Raw genomic sequence first — 14,168 nt, 5'->3', positions numbered from 1 at the left:
GGGAATATGATACACATTGACATTTATGTAAGCAACTGAGGAAGATGTATGCATAAATGATACAGTAGAATCTTCAATGAGAACGAGAATGTAAACATTAACCTCAGACCACCATCAGCCTATTAGATCTATGGACCAACGTGGAACATGTTCTAAATGTCAATCACACAATAATGTTTGGTCCTCATGTCTGTTCTGCCCTCTGAGGGAGACACAGTTAGGAAGAAGAAGCGTTGGTTCCCCTTTTGGGGGTGTTCTGTTCTGTTCCAATAAATAAACATGAAGGCAGAATGTCATGCTGTGTCTCCGGTAGTGCTGATGCATTCCACACAGTGAGACGTCTTCAATCAGCCTTAAGATGTATCAAATGGAGCTAATCCATTTGAAGAGCGGGAGTGTGCCTTGTTGATGCCAGCCTTTTTGATCTTTCTCAAATTGATTAGGGTGGAGATACGGGGAGGCAGAGACAAAACGTCCTGTTAGAGGTCACCGTATGCAAATGTTTTCCTCCCTCCTTCCATAGGAAGTGGGTTCAAATAGAAGAGATAGTTCAATTTACTCAGGCTGTCTGAAATAGCACCTTATTCCCTATAGTGCACTGTTTTTGATGGCTGACTGCATCTGAAGTGGCACCCTATGCCATATATAGGCTTGTGCACTACTTTTGAAAAGGGTACCATTTGAGAGGACATCTTTTCCTACAAGATGTTGTTGACATGTCTGTGTGCAGCCATGTCTGTGTGTAAAACACTGATCATAAAATCATTACGGAGGTAGAGAAATGATGCAACATTGATAAGGTGATGGGAAATCTATATGTTGATCGTTGATGGTCGATATGGAAACCAGAGCAATATTACATATAGGTCTTATAATAGAACACATCATGGACGGGTTGGAGTTGCCTGAGATCTTCGATAATACTGCATGTTTCAGTCATACAAACTCATCCACTTGATAACTATTATCAGCAGCTTAGTAAACGTCACCTTATATTCATCTCATTGTTATACACTGTTTTTCTCTCTGGTATGGAGGTAAGACCTTCCTTGCATTGTACCAAACACAGTCTATTTCTCTAGCTCGTCCTTCTCTCCTGCAGAGGGAAACGCACACACACAAACACATTGCTACGGTGGTATCTGCTGGACGAAAGAGGGGGAAATACCTTTAGCTAAAAGGGATGAAAAAGTAGGGATGATGATGGATGGAGGACGGTGCAAGATGTAGAGGAGAGAATTCCAACCGCTTTCCCTTCCGTCGCCATGGTGAACAGATAGTTTCAAACGTCTCTCTCTTTGTGAGTGCAGAACAGAGGTGTCGCGCCAATTCATATCCCATTCATTAGACAGAAATGTCTAGATAGAATTATGACCCATGTTGAAAGGGGGTGAGGTGAGAGGGATGTCCATGACAAAGCAGTGACAGGACTTCAACAAATAATGAACCACAAATGACTCTGAACATAATACCAACGGTAGGCTAGCTCGAAACATCGGTCTTTGCCGGCTACAAATGTTATCCTACACCGCTCCCCCTCCCCCTCAAACATTGTTATTATTTTGGCCTCTTCTTCATCCTGCCTCCCATTCCTTCAACACGTGGTCATTCCTGCCATCCCCACCAGAATAGCTGCTATTATCTAATCAATACCAGAGTCATATTAGGACGCCTGCTGGTGGTGGCCTCACCCTCCACCCTCTCTGCTCTGTTGATTCAAGCTGTACCATCCGTCACCCTGGGCCGTCCCTACCCCATCCCAAACCTTATCATCCCCTGCTCTGGCTGCCGCAGCATTTAAATGTCATCTTCAAGCAGCAGATGTTTGAATTCCAGCCCCTCTATGTGCAAGTATACCCAGTCTACCAGATGTGACCTCATAGCCATAGTTTACATTGACCACCTGATGCCCCAGCAGTTATAATGGGAGCAGACCTGGGTTCAAAAACTATTTGAAATCGTTCACATACTTTTAGCATTTGCTCTAGTCAGCCTCTAATGCCAGATGGGCGAGGTTTGTGACTATTCTATTGGGTCTATTGTGCCAGACAAGGCCAATCAAGCACAGATAAAGTATTTGAAATGATTTGTAATAGCATTTGAACCAAGGTCTGTCTGGGAGTGCCAGACACTCCTCCAGATCAGTGTTGATCCCTGGTCGGGGCGAGAAAAGCCCATTCACACTCATTGGTGGTGTGGTCTAGGCTTGCTCAGCCTGATGTCACCCTGGCTTTGTAGTCAAAACTATTCAACATTTCTGTTTCATTATGACATTAAAAAAAACCTGGATTTGGTTTCGAAAAATTATTCTGGTTGAGTCTGGAATAAGAAGTACCTTGACCACATTTCCTTCACCCACTAGATCTCCGGGCAAAGTGAAATTGGATACCATGAATGGTTATATTCATTTTTTTCCATGCACTGATAAAAATAAGGGTTTCTTAGAAGCAACCCTCCCAATGTAATTTAAAAGCAATTTCCCTGGATTTGTCTGTGCTGTGTTGGAGCTTGACGGTCCTGAAAAAGGCAGAATTGGCTGAATCCAATAACCACGAAAACACGTCTTTCAATCATCGCCCTCAAACCTAAATCCAACATGTTCACAATGGCACTATGTATAAACCTCGTAAGAACCACTAGGGTGGTTGGAAGGTGATTTATTTCCCTCCTTTATACAATGAAAACCAGAAAGTATATATGTTACACACACAGAAGGCTGACTAAAGTACCACCACACTTAGTATTGGAAAACTGTCTAGGTGTTTTGAGTAAGTCATATAAAGTCATATGACCATAGTGTTCCATCCTATACACACACAGTTAGTATTTTTGTGATAACGATGCAAAAGGAAGGAAGTCAAATCAATGTTTTTGTCAAGGTCACTGTATAAATTCATGACGCTCAACATAGCAACAGTATCCCAGGGGAACAACGCAGCATGTGGGATCTCTAGGCTGTTGCCTCATACTGAGGACTCTCTCTCTCTCTCGCTCTCTCACACACACACACACCAATAATAACAACCTACAGAAACCCTGTTCAATCGGTGCAGCAATCATTATTCTGCCATTCTTCTCAGTAATTCCTGATAAAATCAGTGTTGTACAGTAGTCACTCATCCATTAATGTAGTGCGATGACACATTCAATGCCATAAATATCTACCTTGCCTGGTGGTTTGATATAGAATCAAGCCTGAAACAGAGAGAGAGAGAGACTGTGGGTCCGAGGAGGCAGGAAGAGAAAACCATAGAAGAAAAAGGTATTTGGGTGCATTAAGATTCAACTCACTAGTGTGTTCTGACCACACACTCCTCCCCTCATCCTAGCCCAGCGCTCAGACGCTCACAGCACCACACACACATTTGTTACTAAAGCGCATCCGTCCATCCGCCCAATGGATGCGTCCTCATTAATATTTATCTGTGTTAATACAAAGCTCATGTATTTTTTGATTAATGTAAAGGTCCTTTTCTAATAACAATGGGGGCTGTAGACGGATGGATGCTGGCTGGCCATACATATTTATGTTTTTCGAGGGCTTATTTATTCTGGTGGATGGCAAGCAGGCAGGCAGCCAGTCAGTCAGTCATTTGGACATGGTGCCTGTCATTTCCCCAGCCTCCCTCCCTCTGCCTGCCTGCCCTCCTGGCATAATGCTACTTATTCATAGAACATTTTGATTTAGTTCATCTCTCCCGAGGCTGAAAGTCCCAACTAAGCATTCTGCTGTGCTGCTGGATAAAGAGGCTTGAATTATGCAGCGGGCCTAATGTGCTCCTTCCTCTTCCTAAATATAAACACACTCACGGAAGGCATCAAAATGAGAATTCTTATCGCATGCCACATCTTTGAATCTGAACCCTTTCCATCCGTCCACATTGTGCAGCTAGGTCCTTAGGTGCCTTGTGCAGAAAGTTACAAAATATAGAAAATTACAAAATGGCCTCCTGACAGAGTATCAACCCCCATCCCTTTCCAATTGAATGTATGAATATTGTAAGTGCATCCTTCTCAATGCCTGATAGCTAATAATACTGATGAGTATCTTTTAGAAGTCCAAGTAAATCCATGTGTGTATTAATTACAACAACCAATGATACTAGTTATTTTTTTGTATTCTTGGCATTTGATTCATGATTGATATTGAGCCGAATTGTTGAGGAAAGTTAACAAGTAAGCATTTCACTGTACCATTTACACCTGTATTCTGTGAACGTGACCAATAAAATGTATTTTGTGTGTTTTTCTTTACTTTTTATGATTTTTTGTTCCATCGCTACAACTCCCCTACGGACTCAGGAGAGGTGAGGCATGAAGAGAGGCATGCGTCCTCCGACCCTGCCAAGCCGCACTGCTTCTGGACACACTGCTCGCTTAACCCGGAAGCCAGACACACCAATGTGTCGGAGGAAACACCGCCCAGCTGGTGACCGAAGTCAGCTTGGAGTCACTAGAGCGCGATGGGACAAGGATATCCTGGCCGGCCAAACTCTCCCCTAACCCGGACAACGCTGGGCCAATTGTGTGCCGCCTCATGGGTCTCCCGGTCACAGCCGGCTGTGACACAGCCTGGGATCGAACTCAGGTCTGTAGTGACGCCTCAAGCACTGCGATGCAGTGCCTTAGAAAGCTGCGCCACTCGGGAGGCCCATGACCAATAAACTTTGATTTCTGTGCTAGGCCATGTGTCTAATTTACCTACAATATTATGGTACAGATAGAGTTAGCTAGACAAAATGAGAATTGTCTATTTGCATTTCTAACTGCCTAAAATAGTGAAGGAGAGGCCTGCCTGCTTGTAAAAGGACCTGCAGTATTTAACAGGCTGTCTGGGAATGTGACTGGCCGGGTATGGCAGGCAAAGTTATATCACACATTACAGGGAGTGGAACTGAACACAGACCTGAACGCTGCAGAGCCAGATACGCTCTAAAATACATCATATCTACTGCAAACTGGAAAGCACACTCCTCAATGAATGTCTTCATACCACAGTGAGTCTCTGTCTTTACAGCCCTGTGCCCTGGCCTGCACTACCAGACTGGTAAAAATACACCCATCCATCTATCCAAAGGTGTTCGTCCTATGATCAAGTGCTGTGGTTCAGTCGATGGACGTGAGGATATAAAGGTATGTTTAATTCCATCTGTCTGTCAGTCCCGCCTTGTTTTTCTCCATCTCGACATGTCATCCTCTCTCCTGCATTTCAATTTCCTCTCCTCTCAGAGAGACAAACACTATTTTCCATGTAAGAGGCATCTCCTAGTCTTCAACATCACAGAGGGGATTCAGCAGTGGCAGCAACAGCATATTAGCATAGCTCGATGGCGAGGCCATGGAGCCATTACCTAGCAACAGAGCTGGCTGTGATTGGCTGAGGAGACGTAAACAACAAAGTGGGTTTGGGGCAGACTGGGACCAAGCGGCTAAATGAGGAAGCGGGGGGCTATTTCTGCCCATGTCATCCCTGCTCGCCACATCAAAATGACATTGGCTGGCTCCTCCTCCCCCACACAGAGAACAGAGCAGTGCAGACCAGAGGAGACGCGCAAAGCAGACCACTCACATTGACTGACTGAGGCTGGGGGGGGGGCAGCAGCCCAGAACAAGACGCAGCAGCAGCAACCAGACTGCCATCTATCCTTTTGTTTGCTCTTTCTCTTCTGATCCAGGCAATAAGGCTACAAATGATTTCTGAGCCATACAGTTGTCGTGGAAATTACCACCAGGGACTCAAAGTCAAACTTCAATTTATTATTATTATCAGCAAGCTGGAGAGGTTCCAACAAACTTAATGCACCATACGACACCATTTCCTCCACAACCTCATTCATCATCATAACACACCTAATATCTTTAGAAACTCAAGCCAGTCCTCTCTCCACTTGGGTAACCTAAGAGTCTGTTAACCAAACAAACTCAAACAGACCAGTGCTGTTTGGCGCTCTGCTTTGGTCTCTCCTGCAGAACTGGGCCAACATTATCCTGAACCACAGCTCTGTCAACATGACTAGCAGAATGGACAGGGCCGGGTCAGGGATTTGGAATGTACCAGTGTTTATGTCAGTCACAGTGTTCCTCTGCACACCCACCAACACATTGGGGACAGATGATGATGTGTACCACAGGAGGTTGTTGGCACCTTAATTGAGGAAGACGGGCTTGTGGTAATGGCTGGAGCGCTATCAGTGGAATGGTATCAGATACATCCAACACATGGTTTCCATGGTTTCCATGCATTTGATGCCATTCCATTCGCTCCGTTCCAGACATTATTATGAGCTGTACTTCCCTCAGCAGGCTCCTGTGACGTGTACACAGACAGGACAGACCAGACACACCCACAGAGAGTCAGAAATTCCAGGCAGGCAGTCGTGCTTTATGACTAGCCACTATTTACTTTTAAAACTGTCAATCAGTTTTCTACAACGGCATTCAAGACACATGGTTTATGACGTATAGCGGACAAAGCTGGATGGAGAGAATACAGCAGGTATACCACAGAAACTTTGAAAGTTCACTGAGGGACATGTCTCTTGCCTTTTAAAACCTGAGAGTAAACGTGTGCCCTGTCTTCAGGTAAACAGAGTGCATCCTGTGGGGGGTGAGCAGTGGTCCACAGAGGGAAAGGCAGACGGGGAGAATGGAGCTCCATTAAATCACACTGAGGGGGAGGCAGCACAGACGACAGACAGGCTGAAGGCAGCAGACTCGCTGGATGCGTCGTGGCTGGACGCACTACCATAGAATGGCCAGTAAGAGTCCTCATGGCAGTATACACAGGCTGTGTTGACAGCGTCAGTGAAATGATGAACACTCAATACGCTGGCTAGCAGCATTTTAGACGTGAATGAATGAGCCTCATGAATCTGAAACATGACCTCAGATGAGCAATGACTATTTTAATTCAGGAAAAGACTAAATAAGACACAAATGGCACACTACCCCTTCTATAGAGAAAAAGGGAATACCTAGTCAGTTGTACAACTGACTACCTTCAACTGAAATGTGTCTTCCGCATTTAACCCAACCCCTGCCTTGCTCAGGGGCAGAACGTCAGCTCGGGGATTCGAAACAGCAACCTTTCGGTTACTGGCCCAACGCTCTATCCACTAGGCTACCTGCCAACTCTAGGGTAGGACATCATTGTAAATAAGAATGTATTCTTAACTGACTTACCTAGTTTAATAAAGGTTACATTTAAAAACTGTAAATACATATACGGTATAGTGCACTAGTTTTGAGAAGGGCCCATGAGCACTATATTGAGACTATGGTGCCATTTGGGAAACAGCCCTTGTTTCCTGTTGTAAACTAGGGAAGCACCGTGTTCATTTAAAACGTATTTCTGCAATGTCTTTTACATCTGGGTACAGCTGAAATACATAGATACTTTCTCAACTGAAGTATGTAGAGAAATGATCAGGTCAGATGTTTATTAAAACAGAGGCTCTAATTGCTGTGGGTTATGACTTATGCATTCACATAACATAAATAGACCTACCACTAGGCTCCATTGTCATTCCTCTCCTATCAGGCTAGAGCAGCACACTAAACTATTCATGTTTCATATTCAGAATCAATCACAAAACCGCCATTATAATCAGGTGCTGTGGTAATCAGGTTTTTAAACGACTCTGAAAGATAGTCTGCACCTGTGAGCTCTGACTATCATTCAACTTGTCAATCAAATACATTCTGGAGGGCAGTAGAAAAATACAATCCTTTGGAGAGTATTCAGGCGGGAAGGGGGAAGGAAACACATCCATGCCATCCAATCAGCGTCAACCGATGGCTCCGTCGTCATGGTAACATGCATCTGGTGGCAGCGGTACAATGGCTTGGTTAGGTTAGCGTGCAACAGTTCATGACAGAGACGACATTCTGTTTACTGCAGGTAGCTGGGGGTTACTGCAGGAGGAAGGGAGGAGGCTAGATATACCCTTTGTCTTGATTTAAAATAGTAAGTGTGTGTGTGCACATGCATGAGTGTAATTTTTTTTTAGAAGTAAAATGTTAATGCTTTCATTCAGAAAATGGAATTCAATAATGGCATGTTCGTTGAAAAGCAATCATTGCAATCAAAATAACCACATGCTGTATATAGGTGGTAATACTTGGCAGTTAGGTAACTAGTTATGTACCGGGTATATAACAAGTTACCTAACTGCCAAGTACTCTTGGTGATAGACGTCAACTGGCACTTCCATCAGTCATAAATTATCATTATGATTACATAATACAGTTCTGTCCAAATTGGCAGAGTATTCCAACATCATGTCAGAAATACAGAAAATCACCATGCATGAAATTACTATTTACTAAGACACATCACCATGCATGAAATTACTATTTACTAAGTACATATTTAATTTGTTAGCAGATCTGTACAGAACCATATCAGCATATAACGGCATGCTGTATATTGACCTCTAGGGAAAGTTGCAGCTCACTCATACGAAACCAACAACCATCTAATTTCCTTAGTAGCGGAGTAGTGCACCTGTGAAGGGGGAAGGAGAGGGGCTCAGGCACTACTAGACTATACTGCTGACTGCTGCAGAACAGAGCAGGCTACAGTCTTTATTAACTGGACAGGGAAGGTATGGCTTTTTGTCTATCATATAAAAGGCCATATGTTTTTGGCACTGAGGGGGCAGTCCAGGCTGTCCAAGACTATTGCTGCTTGAACACATTGAGAGTCTTTGAATACATTATGTTCCACTGTCAGCCCCAATCCTGTTATCCCCATAGTAGCAAGCCCCAAACTACACCATTCTTTAATACACATTTATATGAAACCAAGAAATAATCCAACTAAGGTCTGAATAAAAAAATATTTGTGAAGAGGAGCAACAGCATCTTTCTGAACTAAATTCTATGTAAAGTAGCTCATTGCTGTACTTATTAGTAGATGACAGTAACCCCACAGGGATCACTGAAACGTTCCTTTTCAAATACTTTTGTTAGCTGTATGAGGAAGTCTGAGAGGAAGTCTGCCATTGCTGTTTGACAGTAGCGAAACAACACCGGCAGCTAGCTACAGCACCTCTTAATTAGGATGAGCCATCACAGTCCCATTCACACAACAGACGGGTGGAGGGCTAAAAGCTGGGAGAGAGAGTGAACGATCCACACTTTACACAGGTGATGACTGACGAAGGACTCGAGGGAGGTGACTGCAGCTTTGCTACAGTGTACACGTATGCAGGAGAGCAACACACTCTCACAGTGTGGGGGGGTTCCATAGCCTATTGGATCTGAGAAGACAGGAAAGTGTCAATAGAATCTGGCAACACAGTACACAGGCTCCCATCCCCTACAGTCTGTCAAAATACTTATCACAGTAGGCCCAGGCTGGCTGTTATGGGTTGGATGCAGGTATGATCCCATTCAATCTCCAATCCCTTATCTCCATGTAATGTTTTGCAAACACTACATAAACACTTTCTATGATGATATGCTGTTTGTTTGGGCTAGGGAAAGGGGTCTCGCACTGTAGTGGTAGCATGGCTCAATACATTCCTAGGACTGTTGCAATATACAAAACCAAAGCACTGAACTAGACAGCGCTGAAGAAAAGGCGGTCAGTGAGTCAGTGTGGATTGTGTTGGGGGTTGTTGTTGCCCTTAGAAGGCTGCTTTCACAGGGAGCCGTCCCCCATTGATAATTCACAGCAAACAGGGAGAGGGAAAGATCAGGAGGGTGCCAGAGGAAACTCCTCAAGAGAGACCATTCTAAATGTCAACAAAAAGCCACTGAGGCCTGGCCTTAGATATGGAAATGCTGCTATGCCAGAGGAGGCACAGAGCTGTTAGCTTCCTCTCTCCTCAGCTGTTGTTGTCAATGCTAAAGATAATTGTGGTGACATTTAGGCCTACCTACCTACTTGATGTAAAAACTAGTCCGAGGCTCCATCCTACTTATCCTGCCCCATGTTGCAGATATCCGACTTCAAATACATGACTCACTGTGTCTTTCATTCCCAATGAGAGTAAAGTTATCGTAAACAAGGGGAATACTGTGTTCATCGTGTTAACCATTTTCAATCTGTGGTTGTAATCACAATGTTAGATCAGTCAAGGACAGAGACAAAGGATGCCTTGAAACAGTCGACTGACTCCCCCGGCTTGGAGCATGTGCTTTCAGTCACATGCAAGCCTTTCTAAATATGTCTAAACAAAAGACAAAGGGAGAGGCTTATATTCCAAGAAATCTGTGCAGAGAAAAATAATGCAAACAAAAAATGTCATACAAAAGGTTAGAGAGAAAGGGAGCGTGCAGGAAGAAGGGAGGCATAGCGTTGTATCCATGAGCGATGAACGTACAGAGCATTCTCATCTGTGGGAAGAATGTTGTAGGAACAGTGGGCCTCAGTAGAAGCTAATGTTCATGGCAGTCTGCCGTCTGAACTCTGTGCTCTTGGAGGGCTGGGGAGAAACCCGAGCCGCACGTGGTGCAGCGCCCCTTCCCTTGCTTGTGACAGCAGCCTAAAATGGCTGCCACATCCTGGTGTAAACAAGCCAGGGAATGAAAGAGCTAAATTTCTCCAGCCTGCATGCCAGGGACTGCAGTGGCTGTACTAGCCCAGAGTGTTGAGGAGGAAGTTAACCCCTTCCCTACTCCAGTTTCCTCACATTCAACATGACAGAAAAATTACCGACAGCTCTAAAACTATGAGGAGGAAATGCTGCACTGAGCTATAAAGGGTATAATATGACTAAATTCAGCCAGGGTGGAGAGAAACAGATCAAATCTGAAATGGCTAGCATCTGCTACTACAGAGGAGAACGCAGCTGACCTTATTGTCAGTGTCTAGCTCTCCAAAAACAACACCTCTCTATTTGTGCCCCACTTAACAGGGGGACCCCTCTATGCTTTGGCGGGACACTTAATAAAGGCTGCACTAGGCTTCTTCTCCAGGGGGGAGGGCCTTGGAATGCCAATGTTTTGGAATTATTTGAGAAACCGAAACTTCTTGCACACAAAGTGTATCAGCCCTGGAAACCAGAGGCATTTATTTTTAAGAGTACATAAACTATTTCTGCCAATCAATTTAAAACATGAATTTGATAAGAGCAGCATTTTGACAGACATTAAATGATGACACTAGTGCAAACAATACATATATTATTGACAGCATAAAATATGTTCCAGATCAGCCTTCAAAGGTGATAAACACAAAGATAATCTACATTCAACATTGGATTTTTGTCCAGCTAACTATCAAAACAAGTGAGTGAAGAGACAAGACGCCCTAAAACGAGATCACAATAAAACATCCTCAGCCTTTCCTTTCCTGCTCTATTTTATTTTCTGAGAAATAAAGAGGAAGGACGAAGGGGGAAAAAAGTGGGAATGAAAAAGGGCAAAGGGCAAATCAATTCCTCACCGCGCTGCGGCTTGAAGCTGTGCTTCTGCAGAAAGGAGTTGAAGGCGGGGGGGAGGCACACGCCTGCAGCTACCAGCAGCTCATTCGCCAGAGAGGAATGTTTGAGATTGCATACATTATTATCTGTTGGAGGCCCAGGGCTGTGGAAGATAGTGCTGACATCACCATCTATAAAGAGCTGGGCTTTGAAAGATACAGAGGGAAAACAAAATGGGAATAACCCTTTCCTCACACACACACACACACACTCCCCTCCCTCCAAAAACAACATGCTCGAGCCTTGACCAGATGAAAGTATTTTGCTTGTTTCTAGGAGAATAAAAGGGAGATGGGATTTCAAAGGGGAACTCTGATGTTTGTGCATTTCTAAACAATCTGCAATATGTTACATATACTTTGATCATATGCACCGAATACATACATACATGCATGGCTTGGACATTGTTTTGTTGCTATTCGGGTAATGTAGAATTTCCTCCACTAATGTAAGGTTACAAAAGCATGCAAGATTATATTCGATGCAAAGAAAAAGTACTGAATAGAGGCACAACGCAAATTAACAAAAAAATAGAGAGAATCTGTAAGGAGAAAACATTGTCAGTCCAGCACACGCAGGGTTAACCTCCAGTCTGCCATCTCTCTACCTCCCTCTGTGTCCGTAGCACATTCCTGAATAAATGATGTTTTGAACAAGGCAGGTAACCCATGGCAACAGTAGAGCAGCACGGTGGCACTGCAGAGTCTGAGCAACCTTTGGGAAGGGAGTTTTCTATCCTCTGGAAACTTCTCCTGACTAGGTAGGAAGGGGAAAGGAGGGAGGGGGCTGGCTTCCCTGGCTGGCCAACAGAAGGAAAACAGACTGCAGTGATTTGGGAGTGTAAACTGAAACAGTCAACTCTAAAAGCCTGGCCTCTCCAGACTGGGTTTGTTTGAGGAGAGGAATGGGGTTTGAATGATATTTCTACAAGGTGATGGAAGGAAATATCCATTATCAATCGAACCCAGTGAGTTTCCTAAGGCCTATTTAGTGATTTACTGTTATGAGCAGTTATATTTTTTGTTCTCTGGAGGTAAATGTGTCACAAGAAGTGCTGGAATGGACCGATTAACTGGTAATGTAGGGTTTTGACAAAACTTACATTCTACAATACCTAAAGAAATGTTACAATTCATAAAAGATGGCGCCTAAAACATACCTTGGTCAAGGCATCAGAGATATCAGTCAAGCGCTTAAGCTTAGGCTACATAGACCATTGGGTGAATGTGGAACAATGGGGTTTGTCTGTGGTACCAGCAGGACCGCTCGCTCGGCCTCCCCTCTAGTCTTAGCCTATGTAATGAGGCAAAAACTCCCTGCCATTCCATCCATCCCTCGCACTGCAGACCCCACCGACAACAGCATGCCTGCCAGCCACTCCCCATGACACTGCAATCGCTCTGCTCGCACTAACAGCCACAGACGGACATTTACAACGCTCATATTTTCAATATTGTATTTGAGCTGATTAGATATGTGATCAGTGCAATTCGTATAAGTTACAAGGGAGAGTATATACAAAACACTCATTAAAATGCACAAAGAAAAGGTGGTCCCTTTTCCTTTCACATCTTTTCAACAGACAACCTATAGCATTGGTTGGCAACAGGGGAATTGTTTTATTTGGCCGACCTAAAGTTTCTAGGATTTTTGTTATTGGACAACAAAATACTCTAAAATCATCTAAATTCAATTAAGGTATGAAATTGTTGTTAGTTTCAAATACAATATCTATTTTTGGGCTTAGTTGTGGACAACTTGCGGTGTATAAACTATTATTTTAAAAATCTTCCTGCGACAGATTTCTTGATTTCACGCAACATATCAGCTATTCTATACACAATCTAGCATCTCGTGCGTTACCTCAAGTAATTAAGAGGTCTAATAGAGAGAAAAGAAGAGACTTGTTTTCCAGCCAGAATGAAGGCAGTGGTGGTGAGACGTGTGTGTGAGGCTGCATTTGTTTGTAACGGGTGAGGAGTCTGGTGAATTCTGAACAGGTGAAGAAACAGAGGGAGAGCCCTCCCTGCTCTCTTTAGCATGCACACTGCAACCTGAAACCCAAACGACTGTTGAGACAGCCAAGGGCACCTTAACCATGGAAGGGCTGTTCTGTTTTAGCATGACAATAGAGACATGTTCTGTCCCAAACCAGGTGCTTCGTTGCCTCACAGCACCTGGGATAGATAGGCCATCGAAGACTGAAGCACTGCAATGCACCATTAGATGGGTAGCCACGATTAGACGGCTCAACCCTAGCCTACGGTTTCTATACTCCTGTTTCGGGGGTATGAGCATGTTGGTAAATAGAGAGATCGTTTTGGATATACTATAGTCAGATAATATAATACAGGAGATCAAAAAGAAAAGATTGAGTGACAAAATGAGTGTGAGATTGTGATATCTGTTTCTAACTGACACTTGAAGAAAGGGGCGGGGGAGTGTGGGGTTGTGATATCTGTTTCTAAATGACACTTGAAGAAAGGGGCGGGGGAGTGTGGGGTTGTGATATCTGTTTCTAAATGACACTTGAAGAAAGGGGCGGGGGAGTGTGGGGTTGTGATATCTGTTTCTAAATGACACTTGAAGAAAGGGGCGGGGGAGTGTGGGGTTGTGATATCTGTTTCTAAATGACACTTGAAGAAAGGGGCGGGGGAGTGTGGGGTTGTGATATCTGTTTCTAAATGACACTTGAAGAAAGGGGCGGGGGAGTGTGGGGTTGTGATATCTGTTTCT

This window comes from Oncorhynchus gorbuscha, linkage group LG10 (genome assembly GCF_021184085.1).
Source record: "Oncorhynchus gorbuscha isolate QuinsamMale2020 ecotype Even-year linkage group LG10, OgorEven_v1.0, whole genome shotgun sequence".
NCBI lineage: Eukaryota > Metazoa > Chordata > Actinopteri > Salmoniformes > Salmonidae > Oncorhynchus > Oncorhynchus gorbuscha.
This window is presented reverse-complemented; position numbering follows the sequence as displayed.